We start from the raw sequence: 17,374 nt of genomic DNA, 5'->3' as shown, positions 1-17,374 counted from the left end.
GCAAGACAATAACTAAAACACCACACACAGGAAAACACAAAAAAAATCTAAATAAGTTATGGCGTGATGTGTCAGGTTGTGACAGTAGACCTTTCTTTGAGACAAGAACTATAGTGACGCATAGTTGGTTATGGTTTAAAGTCATGTATACATCCATGTAAAAATGCCACAGTATGTAAAATGAAGTGGAAGGATAAACACACTTACTGTAATTGAACACAAACATAATGCGAAAATGTTCTAATCCTTTTTTTTTTTCCACTATAAACAATTTTAAGTGCAAATAATTGTGCAGGAACATTTACTGTTTCAAGCAAATATGTAAAAGAATAATTACAGTTGATGTTTTTAAAGTAACAATGTAAACATCCAGTGTAACAATAATATAGTGTCTTTCTACTCTTACTATCTGACAAGCAGTATCCTCTACATGCTGGCCTCTCATTTTTTATATCAGTCTGAAAAATGTTTCTCAGAAAAGTAAACTAACAATTGAACTTTTAATATTGTAAATACCTCACAAACTGATGTTTGGCTTCGCTGGCTTCAAATATCTTTTCAGTGTGATGGTTTAGGAGGTGGCAACTTGTCTAGCCCTGCTTTCCGCCCGAATGCAGCTGGAATTGGCTCTACTCAGTGAAGCATGTTTAAAATAAACAGTGGCATTTCTAACTTACATACATTTTTGAAAAAGCTCCAAGGAGCCACTAGGGTGGCACTAAAGAGCAGGTTCAAAATATATATATTTTTTTTACATGGGGTTGATTTAAGTATTTTTTAGAGATGAGTTGTAGATAGTAGTTTTTACTTTTGTTTATTGTGTACTATTTTTACTTTTTGATCAAACAATAGCTCTTTTAAAGTTAACGTTAAAGTACCAATGATTGTCACACACACACTAGGTGTGGCGAAATTATTCTCTGCATTTGACCCATCACCCTTGATCACCCCCTGGGAGGTGAGGGGAGCAGTGAGCAGCAGCGGTGGCCGTGCCCGGGAATCATTTTTGGTGATTTAACCCCCAATTCCAACCCTTGATGCTGAGTGCCAAGCAGGCAGGTAATGGGTCCTATTTTTTTATAGTCTTTGGTATGACTCGGCCAGGGTTTGAACTCACAACCTACCGATCTCAGGGCGGACACTCTAACCACTAGGCCACATAACAGTTGTTGTTTTTCCACTACAGTAGAGCGGAACCATCCTTGACTGGGCACGCCCTCCTTTTGTTGGAGGATACATAGTTTGAGTTTTGGCACCAGCATCTAGACTACATCTGACCAATCTCAGTCTATGAGCATGTACTGATGAAGCCTTCTTCTAAGACAAGACAAAGTGAACAGTTGCGATCAATTTAATGCCCTGAGACTACAATGACCTGGATGAATGAGGACATCCATTGACATGTTTCTAAACATTTTGAGTAAGATACCTTAAAAATGGTGCGGGAATATGAAAGATTGGCTCGGAAAGTTGTGGACCACTGTAACCACCTTACAGTATGAAAACTTTTGCATTACTGTGGTGTCTCACAGGGTTCAGTATTGCCCCCTACTATTGATTCTGTACATCAATGACATTTGTAAAGTACCAGATACATTGAAGTTTGTGGTTTTTACTGATGACACAAATATTTTTGCTCTGGGGAGAACATGCAGCAGCTCTTGGATTTCAAGCTCTGGCTTCTCCTTGGCACTATTGCTAGCCAAAGTCTGCGCTGTATTTTTTTTTAAAGAGTAGAAGTGTTGCTATATTGCTATTCCCACGCTATACACTTAATGATACTCCTTTGTACCGCACAGAAAACCAGAATGAACATATAATTAGGCCTTTTGTGTGCACTAAATAACAAAACAGCTTGCTGTCACGCTAAGTTAAGTAAACAAAAGTAATTGTGTCAATCAAAAGTCATAATTGTTTGTAAAATCAGAATTGACGGAAGAAACCGCTCCTTAGATGGTGCAGGTGTACTTTCCCCATTAGTGCTGTTCTCCAGTCATGCAAGACTTTTACAACTCCAAATCTGATTTCTATTGGCACAGTGCTTGTATAATCCTGACCTCTTTTCTTTAGTGTTGAGAGCGACGGTCCAGATGTGTGACTGTGTTTGCTTTGGGAGCGCAATCAGAACCCTATACGATTTATTTTGGACGGCGGCTGCTGTTGCTGGTAATGACTTTTTGCTTTCATAAAGTCTCATTTCTCAAATGGTCGTATTGTGCCTCCACTTGGTGGACTGTGTCGGGTGTTCCGTCCAAGTATTTTGCGGTCGCCGCTGAAATCGAAACATCCACTTTGATGAATCTGTACCAAACTTGATATTCAGGGCTATCGGGTGGGATAAAAACAGAAAAAAAACTGCTGGCTTCGTGTGGCAGAAGTATGATTGATTGCCTGGAAATTTGGCCCAAATAATGTGGCTTACAATGTAAACGGAATCGACCTTTACTTCAATTACTGTTGCAAAACAAGCTGATCATAGCTGTACGTCATTTATAATATAGAATAATAGACTAGATGCGTTAATTTAAATACCACATTTGAAATTAAATTAGTCACAGTTACATTCAATTAAAGGGGTCCTATTGCGCAAAACAACCTTTCTTGCATGTCGGTACCTGTTTTTGTGTATAGTAATCCCCATTAGTCTCCAAAAGTAGAAATCAAACCACAGAGGCTTAGCAGGGATATTTATTCAACAATCTTTTTTTCTTTCATATTTGCTCTTGTCGAGCCGTTTGGAATGTGAGACTTTAGTGACGTGTTTTGGCTTAGTTATGTCAGTGGATATCTCTATATACTGAGTGAAGTTTTACCCAAAGAGTTTCCATTTTAGCACATAGTTGTAGTCACTAAGTTACTTATTTTCTCTATTCTTTGTTGTTGGGCAGACTGGCTCGTACATGTATATGTATCCTTGCCATTTCTAATACCAAGCAGTGTATAGTTCTAACTTATTTCTGTCAGTAGACTCCATATGGAAGCGCTAAAACCTACAACATGGCTGGCAGGGAGACGACATAGTCTAAGAGGAGGCACGTAAATAGGACCGCCCGCAAAATGGCGCATCCTGAAAAGACAGTCAGAAAGCGGCCTGGGGATGGTCTGTGAAACATAATCTTTGCAAAATTTTGACAAAACCCCCACCATTACATGTTATGTAGACCACCACAAGGAAGTGTTTAAATTTAGAAATCTAAATCATAATACCACCCTTTTAAATACAAAATGCAGTTAAACAACTTGATAATACACATGAAATAAAAAGCAATTAATTGGATTAGTTGAATTAATTGAATTAATTAGATATTAAGGAAGCCTGTCCTTTTATTTGCTAGGACAAACATCATTGTCCATGATCCAGGATGTTGTCAACTCAAACTTGCCAACCCTCCCGAATTTTCCGGGAGACTCCCGATTTTCAGTGCCTCTCCCGAAAATTTCCCGGGACAACCATTCTCCCGAAAATCTACCGATTTCCAGCCGGACAACTATATTGGGGGCGTGCATTAAAGGCACTGCCTTTAACGTCGTCTCTCACCTGAAAAGGAGACTATTATATATGTCTCCGTTATCCATAGGTTTATCTATAACCCATAAAGTAGGCAGGCACGGAACTATTTCTCAGCGTGTGTTTATTCCAGCCGGCTCGTTCATACACTGACACACAACATCCGGATTCCCATCATGCATTGCTTCAAAACTACGGCAAGTTGTCCTATCCAAAATTTCCAGCCGGACAAACAATATTGGGGGCGTGCCTTAAAGGCACTGCCTTTAGTGTCCTCTCACCTGAAAAGGAGACAATTATATATGTCTCCGTTATCCATAGGTTTATCTATAACCCATAACACGGTGGCCGAATGGATATAGTCACTCATGAACGTTCAGAAAAGCACACGGCTGGTCACAGCCCAGTATTATGGGCCACCTTGCAAGCAACATTCCGTTCTCATTTGCGGATGTTTTCAAAAAATCTGTGAAGGATATGTTCCCGGATTCAGAGATCGCTCGCCAGTACTCAAATGGCAGAACAAAAGCTACTCAAATAGTGAAAGGTAAGTGTTATTTTTTTTTAAAGTAAGCAGCAAGTACAGTACAGTTAGAAGAACAACTTGGTTTTCATTACGGTTTACTGTACTATATATATATATATATATATATATATATATATATATATATATATATATATATATATATATATATATATATATATATATATATATATATATATATATATACATATATATACTGTATATATATATATATATATATATATATACTGTATATATATATATATATATATATATATATATATATACATATATATATATATATATATATATACTGTATATATATATATACTGTATATATATATATATATATATATATATATATATATATATATATAAGAAATGCTTTAATTTCAGTGAATTCTAGCTATAAATATACTCCTCCCCCTTAGCCCCGGCCCCGCCCACCCCCATACCCCCAATCTCCCGAATTCGGAGGTCTCAAGGTTGGCAAGTATGCGCCAACTAGATGACAATTAAAAACACATTTTCCTGTGAAGTTTTAGGTTAGGGGCCACATAGAAGAACTGGAGATGCAGAATACATTTTGGGTTGATATGATGAATTGTAACATTATACCGATAAACCCAATAAAGATAGCTCCGATAAAAAAACAAAACAAAAATGCTCCAATGGTGTGAGATTACCCGTACTGTGCTGAAGGAGGGCTGGGGTGAATAAATCAAGTGCTCCTTTCGCCTAAATGCCTGTTGTAATCTATCCCTGAGTTTACTGTAAACAAACATGGTGTCAATTGTGTGGCACTTCTTCACTGTTTCACATGAATACATTTTGGACCAAATGTTCTGCAAACATTCTGCGAGGAGGGAATAAAAAACATCACACGTCAACACATCGAACCACCTAGGGATAGATACCAAATTCGTTACTTTATTAGCTACTGACCAAAGTCTGTCGATCCTACCAGATACTGATTCGCATAAAATCAAACAGTACCATCATTTGAAAAATCTGTTGCACGTGGTGTCAAAGTCAACATTTTCTGAACCAAATTATTGCGCGTAGTCGACTAAGAAGGAAGATGTCAAGCATTTTGGCTCTAGCAGTTTGCTTGGATGTCTGGTCAGAAGAGCGTGAGGGCAAGCAGTCGGAAACAGGAGTGGTGGAACTTTGACAGGAATTCTAAAACCATCTTATATTTGCCTGTATCTGCTCATTTGTCAACTATTTATTTTGCAACCATCTATTTTAGGGAAGAATTATGACATGTATCACTATTAGGCGACCGGAGCATTCAGACTGCAGTCACATTCGATACATATCCGATTTATATCTACACACTGGGTCGGTTTTGAAAAATCTGTAATTACACTGTTCACAATACCATGAAAAATCCAATACAGGTCACATATGGGCAGAGGTGGGTAGAGTAGCCAAAAATTGTACTCAAGTAAAAGTACTGTTACTTTAGGGTTTTATTACTCAAGTAAAAGTAAGGAGTAGTCACCCAAATATTTACTTGAGTAGAAGTAAAAAGCGTGTTGTGAAAAAACTACTCAAGTACTGAGTAACTGATGTAACCTGTTAGTTTAATGATGACGGCAACAAATAATGCACAAAAACATAAAAATAGCAAAGAACGAATTCAGAGCCAGGAATATCTCTTAAGCAACTAAAACAATAATATATTATATAATAATACATAAAAATAAAAATAAATTAAGGCAAATTGAGCCACAATAACTTAACAGCACCATAGGCTCAGTAGGCAGAGGAAAAAAACAAGTTCGCCGTTACGCAAACCATAAACTCTGATAGGTGTGGGCTGCACCTGAGAACACACTGTGCACTTCTGATTGGTGTTTGTATGCATGTGTGAATGTGTGTGTGTGCGTTTGTGTGTGTCTCTGTCTGTCTGTCCATGAGGCTGCAGTGCGTTAATAAATGTCCCCACACGATGTACATTTGACAGTGATTCATAGCAGGGAAGCTAACATCAGCCTACGGTGACAGCCAAAATATCTACTAACGTTACTTACCGCGATGTGCTTCCTCAAATTTGAGGTTGAGTTCATGTAAGCTGAAATGTCCACTTGTTTGGGGAGACACATATGACAATGCATTACATAACTGTTTTTTTGGTTGTCTTAAGCGTGAACATCGATTTTATGTGAGGCCAGGGGTGTTTGCGTTCGTTGTTGTCTCTGCCATTGTTGTTGTTTGCCGCTGAAACTTTATGTGCAGTTAGTCATGTGTTATGAGAGTAGCGTATGTGTGTGTGTGGCCCTTTAATTTTTTTTTTTTTTTTTTTTTATAAACCTTTATTTATAAATTTCAACATTTTCAAACAGTTGAAAATAATAATTGAAGTAACCCATTTTAATAGCTACGGCAGTAGCATATAGCATATAGCAGTTAGCATCCCAGGACCCACAATGCACTTCTGCCATGACCCTTCCCCGCCGAATTCTTATTGGTTGACGTGTGAGTGACGATTGCTGCCATTTGCTTCGTCTCTTACGCGAATGAGATAAATAATATTATTTGATATTTTACGGTAATGTGTTAATAATTTCACACACAAGTCTCTCCGGAGTATATGTCGCACCCACGACCAAACTATGATAAAAAACTGCGACTTATAATCCGAAAAATACGGTAGATATAAACATGTTATATGTTATTGGTATCGGTCTGGAGTAGCAGGAATTTATCTATATCGGTATTGGGTTGAAAACATTTTTTTGCTCCCCTAAAAAATGTAAATGTTTACCAGAATAAGTGCTCCTGCAATATTTGGTGCATTTCAGTGGATGTTGAAGCCCTCCAAAAGTTACTGGTAATTTATTTGCATAATGATAATATTAAAAATCTAAATATTCACAAGTACTACGGTAAAAATAAATCTTAACAAATACAGAAATGCAGCACACTTGTTGTAATGTCTGAACGTTCTTATACATACCGTAATTTCCGGACTATAAGCCGCACCTGACTATAAGCCGCACCAGCTAAATTTAGGGGAAAATACAGATTGCTCCATATATAAGCCGCACCCTTGTATAAGCCGCAGGGTTTTGATGTGTAATTAGCGTAGTATATAGGGGTTCCTGCTACCACGGAGGGGATTGTCGGGACAGAGATGACTGTTTGGGAACGCAAAGCGTCCCATTTATTAACAATAAATCTTTCAATCATTCAATCAAAACTTTCACATCTTTGACATGGCGAACAGCATTCGTGCAGAGTACAAATAATACAACGCTGCAAAGTAATACAAAGTGCTCGCCTGTACGTTATCAAAATAACCAGCCTACCGGTATATGAAAAGTCAGTCTTTAATCATTGTGTCATCGTCTTCCTCCTGCGTACTAAAACCACCCAAATCCTCTTCATCGGTGTCGGAGAAGAACAGGCCGTATATAAGCCGCACCCTTGTATAAGCCGCAGGGACCAGAACGAGGGGAAAAAGTAGCGGCTTATAGTCCGGAAATTACGGTAGTTATATTTGTTGTTGCATCGGTAGACCTGGGGGGGGTGTACCTTATCAAGGGTCTTGTGAGTCCAGTTGAATGTTTGTGTCGCCAAACTGACCTTCTTGTCCGTGATAGGTCCAACAAGTCCTCTTGGCTGTCAGCTGTGCTAGTTTTCTGCGAGTCTCAGCCTTGGTTGATGTTTGTCATCTAGGAGCTTTACCTCCTTGGAAGTGGACGTGTTTGACTTTGTGTTGCCCAGAAGTACGCAGGCGCTTGGCACACATGCTGGGCTGGGCAGGGCTGGGCTGGTGTTCTTATGTTGCCTTGGACCATCTGCTGCCTCGTTGGGATGTAAATGCCAACGCGGTCCAACAGGAGGACGCTGGCATGAGCACTGGCGGAAGAAACATTTGTGAGTCAGATTCTGAAGATGATTTCTCATAGAGTGGCGTCTTCGTCAGTATGCAAGCAAGGGAATACACAGTGGATGCCAGAACATGACAGTGATGCTGCTGCTGCTCTGTGGATGCCTTCATTACCTCCAGCAGTGAGGCTTTCATCATAGCCAGCCGCTTTTGCAAAACACCGTATTGACGCAAATATAAAACAACTCTGATTTCATGACAACTTTTAAACACCAGATTTTAGACAAAGAAAGGACACAATCACAAACTGTCTTCCTGAGAGCCAGCATCCAGCATTTGTTTTTCATAAGGGCTGTTTTTCAGAAATATGTAAAGAATAAATACAATCATCCTTTCTTTATCACGTCTAATTGGTTCCAGGCCTGACCATTGTAAATTAATTCATGAGAAGTAGGATTCCTGTTGTTATATTTAATATTTTCATAGAGCACCAATAGAACTTTTTTCAGTATTATTCAGTCCTCCAGGATTTAATTGTGCAATTTCACGCAAACCCAACCAGTAGATAGTAGTTTTTGCTTTAGTTTACTGATTGTGTACTATTGATTTTGTTTTGATCAAACAATTGTATGCAATAAAAGGAAGTAAGGAACTACTTTAAATATTGTGTTGATATTCCACTGTCAATAGCACTTACCATAAATACGTAAAAAAATTACAGTAAACACGTGATCGGTATTGGTATCAGCCGAACTCACTCATGAATGATGGGTATCGGAATTGGCACATTATTTTTTTTCTTTTTTTAAATGTATTTATTTATTTCAGGCAATGACATAAAAAAGTACAAAGTTGACAACACAAAATAATATTAATTGATATAGTGCAAAATGTAATGTATAGTATGTAATGCATGATTGTCCAGTTTTGCCTGTAAGGGAGTGGGAAGAAGATAATTTATTTAATCCCACCCCCAGTTCTCCATTCAGTCATTATTCACATGAGTTTCATTCTTACTTTGTACAAGGATTATAATACAGATGTTGTATCATAGTGGCATTACCACAGGTAACAATAATTATTACACTGTGACAATAATTTGTATCAACAATGTAGGAATAATGAATATACCAACAATGGTAATAGACAACATAGCAATAATGGTAAGGAAACATTGAGCACATGTTAACACTTTGAGACAGAGTACAACAGCAGGTCAAATTAAAGACCCTCATCTCTATATTTGAACCAGACCCCATGTTTGTATAATAGTTTATATCGATTAATAGTTTGGCATTGCTTGTGTTGTAAGTCCAGTTTGTTCCATAGTTTCACTCCGCATACAGACAAACAAAAACGTTTACGAGTGGTTTGAGCTCTCGGCAATAAGAAAGCCTCTCAAGTTATGAGCCTGCACTCGTCTTATAAAAAAAACATTGTAGATTAGGCGACAATAATTTGTTAAATGCTTTATATAAGATTATTAATGTATTATATTTAACAAGGTCATCAAATTTGAGCAACTTTGATTGCATTAACAGATTATGAGTATGTTGTAAATAACCAACGTTGTGAATGATCCGCACTGCTCTTTTCTGTAATATGATCGGATGATGAATTGTGTTGTGGTAAGTATTCCCCCATACTTCAACACAGTATGTAAGGTATGGAGTACCAAGGTGCAGTATAGAGTACGGAGTGCATTTTCATTGAGGTATAGTTTTGCTTTGTTTATAATTGAGAGGCTTTTGGATATTTTTGTTTTAATGTGTCTGACATGAGGTTTCCATGATAGTTTACTATCAATTATTACTCCCAAAAATGTATTCTCATTTACGATATAAATTTGGGTACCATCAATACTTATTTTCTGTTCAGAAGTTATTTCCAAACATCACTATCTTAGTTTTATTTATATTCAAAGATAATTTATTTGTGTCCATCAATTTTTTTTACTATGTTTAGTTCTGTGTTTACTGTATTTATGAGCTCATTATAGTCATCACTACTGTAGAATATATTTGTGTCGTCTGCAAATAGTATAAATTTCAGTACTTTGGATGTATTAAACATATCATTAATATATACATTAAACAGTTTTGGCCCCAACACGGACCCTTGAGGGACACCACAAGCAATGCCAAGAGTATCAGATACAAATGTACCCATTTTAACAAACTGTACCCTCCCTGACAAATAACTAAATAAATAATAACAAATAACTTTTTAACCAGTCACCAGCCGGCCCCCTAATTCCATATCTTCCCATTTTATCTAGTAGAATTGAATGATTAATGGTATCAAAGGCTTTCTTTGGATCAATAAATATACCAACTGCATATCTTTTATGCTCCAGTGCATTAGTAATTTCTTCAATGGCTTCAGTTATCGCCATTGAGGTTGTTCGTTTGGACCTAAAGCCATACTGACCGTCATTGATTATATGATGCTTCTCAAGAAAAGATTCAAGTCGAGAGTTAAATAGTTTCTCTAAGATTTTTGAGAACTGAGGCAAAAGAGAGATTGGTCTGTAATTGGTGAAAGCGTGTTTGCTGTCACTTTTGAAGAGCGTAGTTACCTTAGCGATTTTCATTTGACTTGGAAAGCAGCCAGTCTGGAATGATAGGTTACATATATAAGTTAAAGGTTTTACAATATTCAGTATAACTTTTTGAACCAATATCATGTTGATATCATGGCAGTCAGTGGAACACTTACTTTTACACTTCCGCACAATGTTTGTCTTTTCCTGCTCATTTGTAGCTGAGAGGAAGAATGACGAATAATTCTGTTCAATAGTTGATTTTGTAACTCCATTGTCTGGGATATCAACAGCCAATTTAGGACCAACATTTACAATAAAACTATTGAACTTATTCACTACATTACTCATATTATAATCTTCACCGTTTTCATCAATAAAATAATCAGGATATGTCAACTTTGAATATCCTTGTCTGATTAGACTATTCAAAACATCCCAAGTTCCTTTTATATTGTTTTTGTTTTCATAAGGTTTTTTTTTTGATAATATAACCGTTTGCTTGTTCTTATAATATCAGTTAGTTTATTTTTGTACTTCTTGTATCGTTGTTCGACTTCTTTTGTTTTTATTTTGATGAAAAGTTTGTAGAGATTGTTTTTCTTTTTACAGGCATTAATTATCCCTTTTGTGATCCAAGGGCTATTTTTATTTTTTCCTTTTATAAAATATTCTTTCACGGGGCAATGTTTATTGTGCAGGGAAGTAAAGATGTCTAAAAAATTACAATAAGCACTGTCCACATTTGGTTCTCTGTATACTGAAGTCCAATCCTGAACTGCTAAACTATTGTTTAGGGCAGTGGACCCCAACCACCGGGCCACGGCCCGGTACCGGTCCGTGGATCGATTGGTACCAGGCCGCACAAGAAATTAAAAATAAATAAAATAAAATAAATACATTTTTTTTAATTTTTTTTTATTAAATCAACATAAAAAACACACTTACAATTAGTGCACATTTACAATTAGTGCACCAACCCAAAAAACCTCCCTCCCCCATTTACACTCATTCACACTCATTCACACAAAAGGGTTTTTTCTTTCTGTTATTAATATTTCTGTTTCCTACATTATATATCAATATAGATCAATACAGTCTGCAGGGATACAGTCCGTAAGCACACATGATTGTATTTTTTTATGACAAAAAAAAAACATACATTCAAAATTATTATCAGGGTCTATCTCCATATCAGTCTCTGTTGTGGCGTGCTCTTGATACTCACAAATGTCCAGTTCTTTTTGTTGATGTTGTAGGATCTTCTGTAACATGTCCATATCAATATTTGGTGTGGTCTGTGTTCTTGGTGTGGGTAGCATTGAGATGATGTAAAGGTCACAAAGCTACATTGATACCAAGTACTGCATCAATGTCAATACTTATCAAGATCTTCTATGTTCCTTATCACCAAGACTTTTGCTTCCTCCGGCATTCCATTTAATTTGATGAAGATCTTACAGTTCGTTACCCAGGTTTGTTGAATCTTGCTTTGCCATTTGAGTTGTCGTGCGATCCTTGCGATGTCAGCATTTTTCCTGGTCAAATGTTCATTTATGAAAACATCTGTACCTTTGAGTTTGCATCCTTGCCTTAATAGTGCGATTTTCTTTTTCCTGTTTGCGAATCTCATGATGACAGCTGGTGGTCTCTGGTTCTTCATGGGAAGTGGGTGACAAGCCTCGATGTGCTCCAGGTCCATATCTATTCCCCTGCTCTGGAGATAGGAAGCCACCTGCTGTTCCACCGACTGTATCTCCTGCACGCTGGGCTCCCCGTTGTCCGCGGCCACCGCACGCACGTAAGAGCGCGGTTTGATCTTGATCCCGGTGATGACCACATCACTCATGCGGGAGTATTGCTCCAGCTCATCCACTTGCCGCTCCAAGTCCACAATGCGCCAGTCTTTTTCCACGTTCTGGAGGCATAGTTGTTTTACCTCCTCCAGCAGGCCCAAGAGCTGCTCCTGCTGTGTTCTTACAGCAGGAGCAGCATAGGGAGTGGAGTGTGAGCCTCATCTCTTCGAACTCCTCCGATGACGGGCTTTTCCTCGGTGCAGGCATTACGATGGTCTCTCTGCCGACACATCCAGCAACACAAGAAAAAAATCCCACCTCTGTATCTCAGGCTGCTAATGCTAGCCGGCTTCGGTGTGCTAGCCCGCAGCACAGATCGACACAAACTGCAAAGTGTCACGGCACAGTGACACAGCGAAGCCAAAAACAGTACAAAAAGATGTGCTGGCTTTGCACAAGGCGATCGCCAAACTCGACAGCCCCACATCGAAAACAGCCAGCCAGACGCGCGCAAACTCCAAAACAGGAAGTGACGTGTGAAACAGAAAACCATGTGACGAAAAAGGAAACCATGTGTCACATCTTGGAGTGACCTTAAAGGGGAACTGCACTTTTTTGGAATATTGCCTATTGTTCACAATAATTGAGAGACAAGAAGACAAAATGTTTTTGTTTTTTTCCCGCTTTCTAACATATAAAAATCGGCTCGTTTTAGGTGGCTAGCAATGCAGCTAATGGAAGGAATCAATTCTACCTCTAAATCACTTTAAACATGCATTCAAAAACGGTCAACAATAGTTATTTCCATTCCGTAACCACCCGTAACAAATCTTAGCACGGTTTTGTTTCATCTGACCACAGAACTTTCCTCCAGAAGGTCTTATCTTTCTCAATGGGATGTCAGATTAAACAAAAATGTTGCTGTTTGGCCACATTACCCAGCAATATGTTTGGAGGAGAAAAGGTGAGGCCTTTAATCCCAGGAACACCAACCTACCGTCAAGCATGGTGGTGGTAGTATTATGCTCTAGGCCTGTTTTGCTGCCAATGGAACTGGTGCTTTACAGAGAGTAAATGGAACAATGAAAAAGGAGGATTACCTCCAAATTCTTCAGGACAACCTAAAATCATTAGCCCGGAGGTTGGGTCTTGGGCGCAGTTGGGTGTTCCAACAGGACAATGACCCCAAACACACGTCAAAAGTGGTAAAGGAATGGCTAAATCAGGTTAGAATTAAGGTTTTAGAATGGCCTTCCCAAGTCCTGACTTAAACATGTGGACAATGCTAAAGAAACTAGTCCATGTCAGAAAACCAACAAATTTAGCTGAACTGCATCAATTTTTGTCAAGAGGAGTGGTCAAAAATTCAACCAGAAGCTTGTGGATGGATGTGGATTTGGTCACATTTTCAGTAGACCCATAATAAATTCATAAAAGAACAATACTTCATGAATGTTTTTTGTGACCAACAAGTATGTGCTCCAATCACTCTATCACAAAAAAATAAGAGTTGTAGAAATTATTGGAAACTCAAGGCAGCCATGACATTATGTTCTTTACAAGTGTATGTAAACTTTTGACCACAACTGTATATATGTAATGTAGTAACGGGCACATTTTTAATACACATTTAATATTTACATATTTACAATTAAGCATACGAGGGGCATTCATTTAAAAAACGCATCACTACGTTTTAGTTTTTTTTCTTCATCACTGATTGAAAAGGTGGGTGGATCCAAGCGTCTTTTCGTGTCATTCTCGCCATTTCTGGGTCTAAATTGGCTTTCAAAGTGTACCAAATAGTCGGAATACGTCCTCGTCCTACTATCCAGGTGAGAGACATGATGTATGATCTACAATAAAGTAGGACGAACAAGGAAACGAGGAAGCAGCTCATCAGTCGATATCAACACAGCAGCATAAACTGGTGATCACGTTGCCGCTATAAATAGTTTGTCTGTGTTAGCGCTTATAATAACAATACCACTATACTATAATAATATTGAAGTCACAAAATGTAAATGGAATATTGTTGTGGCTTTTGGATGTTTTTTATATTGGGTTTTATGGGCAAATTAGAGGACGCTGTAAGTGGACTTTTATTTACGATTTGGAATGCATTAAAAAAAAAGACATTCTCCGTTTTGTCTTTCATAATCTTCTTCTTCTTCATTTGGATGAAGATGTTAATTGAAGGTGGAACTACTATACAGCTGGGCAGGTGTTTAACAGCCAACTGACCAAGCTCTTGTCCACAGCTGCCAGACCACGATTCCCATTAGGATGGCGGTACATGGGACAGGATGTTATGATGTGGTCTGCAGTCTGCTCCTCTGCACCACTCACATGCCGCAGATGAAGCCATACCCCCATTTGCACATAGTTGAGCGGAAGAGGCCGACGCCAGTGCAAAGGCAATCAAGCCTGACCCAAGCAGGCCTGGGAAAGGATGTTCCCGGTGGTGATGTACTGGCCTCAGGGATGTAATCATGGAGTCTGGAAGAGTTTTCCCACCATTCCATGTTCCATTTGTAGTCTGCCCAGTTTGCTACACTGCCGTTTGACTGGTTAAAGTCATTTAGCAATTCCAATGCAGCTGGGACAAATGGGTGTCTTGATTTAAGCTGCCGGTGTCCTCTAACAAAAGGAGACAGAAGCAGGTCATGAAGGTGCCCAGGCTCCAATGCTTGGCGTGCTAGAGACAGTGTGGCTCTCTTGCGACGAAGCTCAGGTTGTTGAATACCTACTAAGATGGAAAGATTGTCCATTGGTGTGTGACGCAGGCATCCAGTCACGAAACGCAAAGCGTCGTTAATCGGCATATCTATGAGACTAGTGTGCGCACTACAACACCAAGCAGGTGTGCAGTACTCAGCGGCAGAGTGAACCAAGGCAAGGGTGGCTGTACAAAGTGTAACACCGCCAGCACCCCAGCTAGATCCAGCCAGTCGTCTCAAAAGCCCAATGCGTGTTAGCTTTTTGCGCAGCGATTCCAGGTGTCGGCGAAATGTGAGTGCTGTACAACTTAATGCAGACATATATACATAGGTTCGGCAGAAAAGGGTAGAGGACGTAACGTGACTCTCGACAGATCCTTGTAGTTCGCTGAGCTCCACACAAGGATCTGGGCTCGAAGGCAATGCAAACTTCTTCAAGATAGCAAAAAATAATTAACCAATCGGGATCGCTGGGTGGGATTTCATAGATGTGACGTAGTGCCGAAGCAACTGTTTGATTCAAACAACAATGGCGGCACGCAGCGAGGAGTCGTGTGCTGACATATTTTCTTTGCACAATTGACATCGATCGTCTACTGACATTGCTGCGTTGTTTCAATAAAAGTCCCCTAACTTTTCGCTCTGTCGTTATCCAATATGTCGGCTGTTCTGTTTTGGATTTCCCAGCGTAGCTCTCATCAGCGTCACGGGTTGATTTCGATGTGAGTGGTTGAAGTAGCACGTGATTCAAGATAACGGACAAGTGGTTTATCAATCACATACAATGATTTTTTTACAAGGCCCCGCCTTCTGAAATACATCTCCTATTGAGAAGTCCCAGATCCTTGTGTGAAGCTCAGCGAACTACAAGGATCTGGCGAGAGTCAGGTTATAGAGGACGTCCATCAACAGTGATGTTAAGCTCACGTTGTGCCTCCCTGTTGTAAAGGTGGAAGGCTGCTGTCACCGTTTTGGTTACACTGAGCTTCAACTTCAATTTCTGGAAATAAGTGGACAAGGTCGCCATGTCCTGGGTAAGAGACCCCTCTAACTCCTGCCAGTTTTTTCATATGTGTAGATGTGAAATAAGAGGGGAGCCAGGACTGATCCCTGAGGGACGCCATTTCTCAGACGTCGCAACCTGCTTTTTGGGCCTTCACCAGTGGTAAGGCTGAAACTGCGGTTTTGGACAAGTTCCATGATCAAAGAGACCATGTGCCTGTCCGGCAGTAGACGCAAAAGCTTGCAGGTAAGGCCACGGTGCCAAATGGCATCGTAGATTGCTGTAAGATCAACAAACATAGCACCTACTTTATTCGTAGCCGAGAAGCTGTGCTCAATTTCTTGAGTCAGGAGAGTAACTTGAGCCACGGAGGATCTTTGGCGCCGAAATCCAGCTTGCTCTTGACGGAGCAGTGGATCGATAATCGATTCGACACGAGCGTAGATCAGTCTCCAGGATTTTGAAAGGGATACATAAAAGAGAGAGAGGTTTATAAGTCTTTGGATCCTCTGGTGGCTTCATCGGCTTTGGGATGGCGACCACTACTCTTCTTCAGATTTTTGGAAGCTTGAGTGTGCGCATGCAGGAAGATAGGAACTTGTTTAGCTAGGACTTTGGAACCAGGAGCTTTTCCAGACTTAAGCAACTGGAGGGCACTGGCAAACTCCTCTGGAATAAAATCTTCAGATTGTTTCACCAGAGGGTGTAGGGATCCTCCAGAGTTCAGCCACCTCCTCGTTCACAAGTTTGGTTGATTTGCGATCTTTTGTTCCACAGACCCCATTCTTTACCAATTGCAATGCAATAGAGTTCGCAGAGATGGGGCATTGGCGATGCAATCATCTGGATCTGCCAGTCAGGTTGTTGACTGTATTCCTTGCCAACCGGCTGGAGTGCGTGAAGTTGATGGTGTTGACAGCCTCTGACCAACGTTTTTTTCACTTTTCATCAAGTCGAGCATGCAGTGCAGAAGCAGCAGTGCAGCAGTGGCTCTAACACTCAGCATCCGAGCATGGTCTGTAGTTATTTCTTCGACCGCGTGGGATTGATCCCTTAGCTGCTGTTAGGATGGCATAACAAGGACCCATTACCTCCCTGCTTGACACTCAGCATCAAGGGTTGGAATTGGGGGTTAAATCACCAAAAATGATTCCCGGGCGCGGCCACCGCTGCTGCTCTCTGCTCCCCTCACCTCCCAGGGGGTGATCAAGGGTGATGAGTAAAATGCAGAGAATAATTTCGCCGCACCTTGTGTGTGTGTGACAATCATTGGTACTTTAACTTTTGACGACGTCCCATTGGGGTTGTGAGTTTTTCCTTGCCCTTATGTGGGCTCTGTACCGCGGATGTCGTTGTGACTTGTGCAGCCCTTTGAGACACTTGTGATTTAGGGCTATATAAATAAACATTGATTGATTGATTGATTAAATTGAACTTTTTA

The 17,374-nt window shown here is 39.7% G+C and overlaps 1 protein-coding gene across 2 annotated transcripts in view; it reads left to right on the top strand.

The window, feature by feature from the left end:
* Window positions 1–17,374, top strand: part of LOC133648655 (kelch-like protein 29) — a 575,830-nt gene that overhangs the window by 61,336 nt on the left and 497,120 nt on the right. The window contains exon 1 of one of the 2 annotated variants that reach the window (XM_062044946.1): window positions 3,982–4,055. The exons of the other annotated variant lie outside the window; for it this stretch is intronic. The gene's annotated coding sequence lies outside the window, so the exon portion shown is untranslated. Of the gene's footprint in view, window positions 1–3,981; window positions 4,056–17,374 lie in introns of those variants that run through there. 2 annotated transcript variants of the gene reach the window in all.

Source organism: Entelurus aequoreus, linkage group LG04, assembly GCF_033978785.1.
Source record: "Entelurus aequoreus isolate RoL-2023_Sb linkage group LG04, RoL_Eaeq_v1.1, whole genome shotgun sequence".
NCBI classification, from domain to species: domain Eukaryota; kingdom Metazoa; phylum Chordata; class Actinopteri; order Syngnathiformes; family Syngnathidae; genus Entelurus; species Entelurus aequoreus.
Note: the sequence above shows the minus strand (reverse complement) of the source record. Positions and strands in the feature narration are given on the sequence as shown.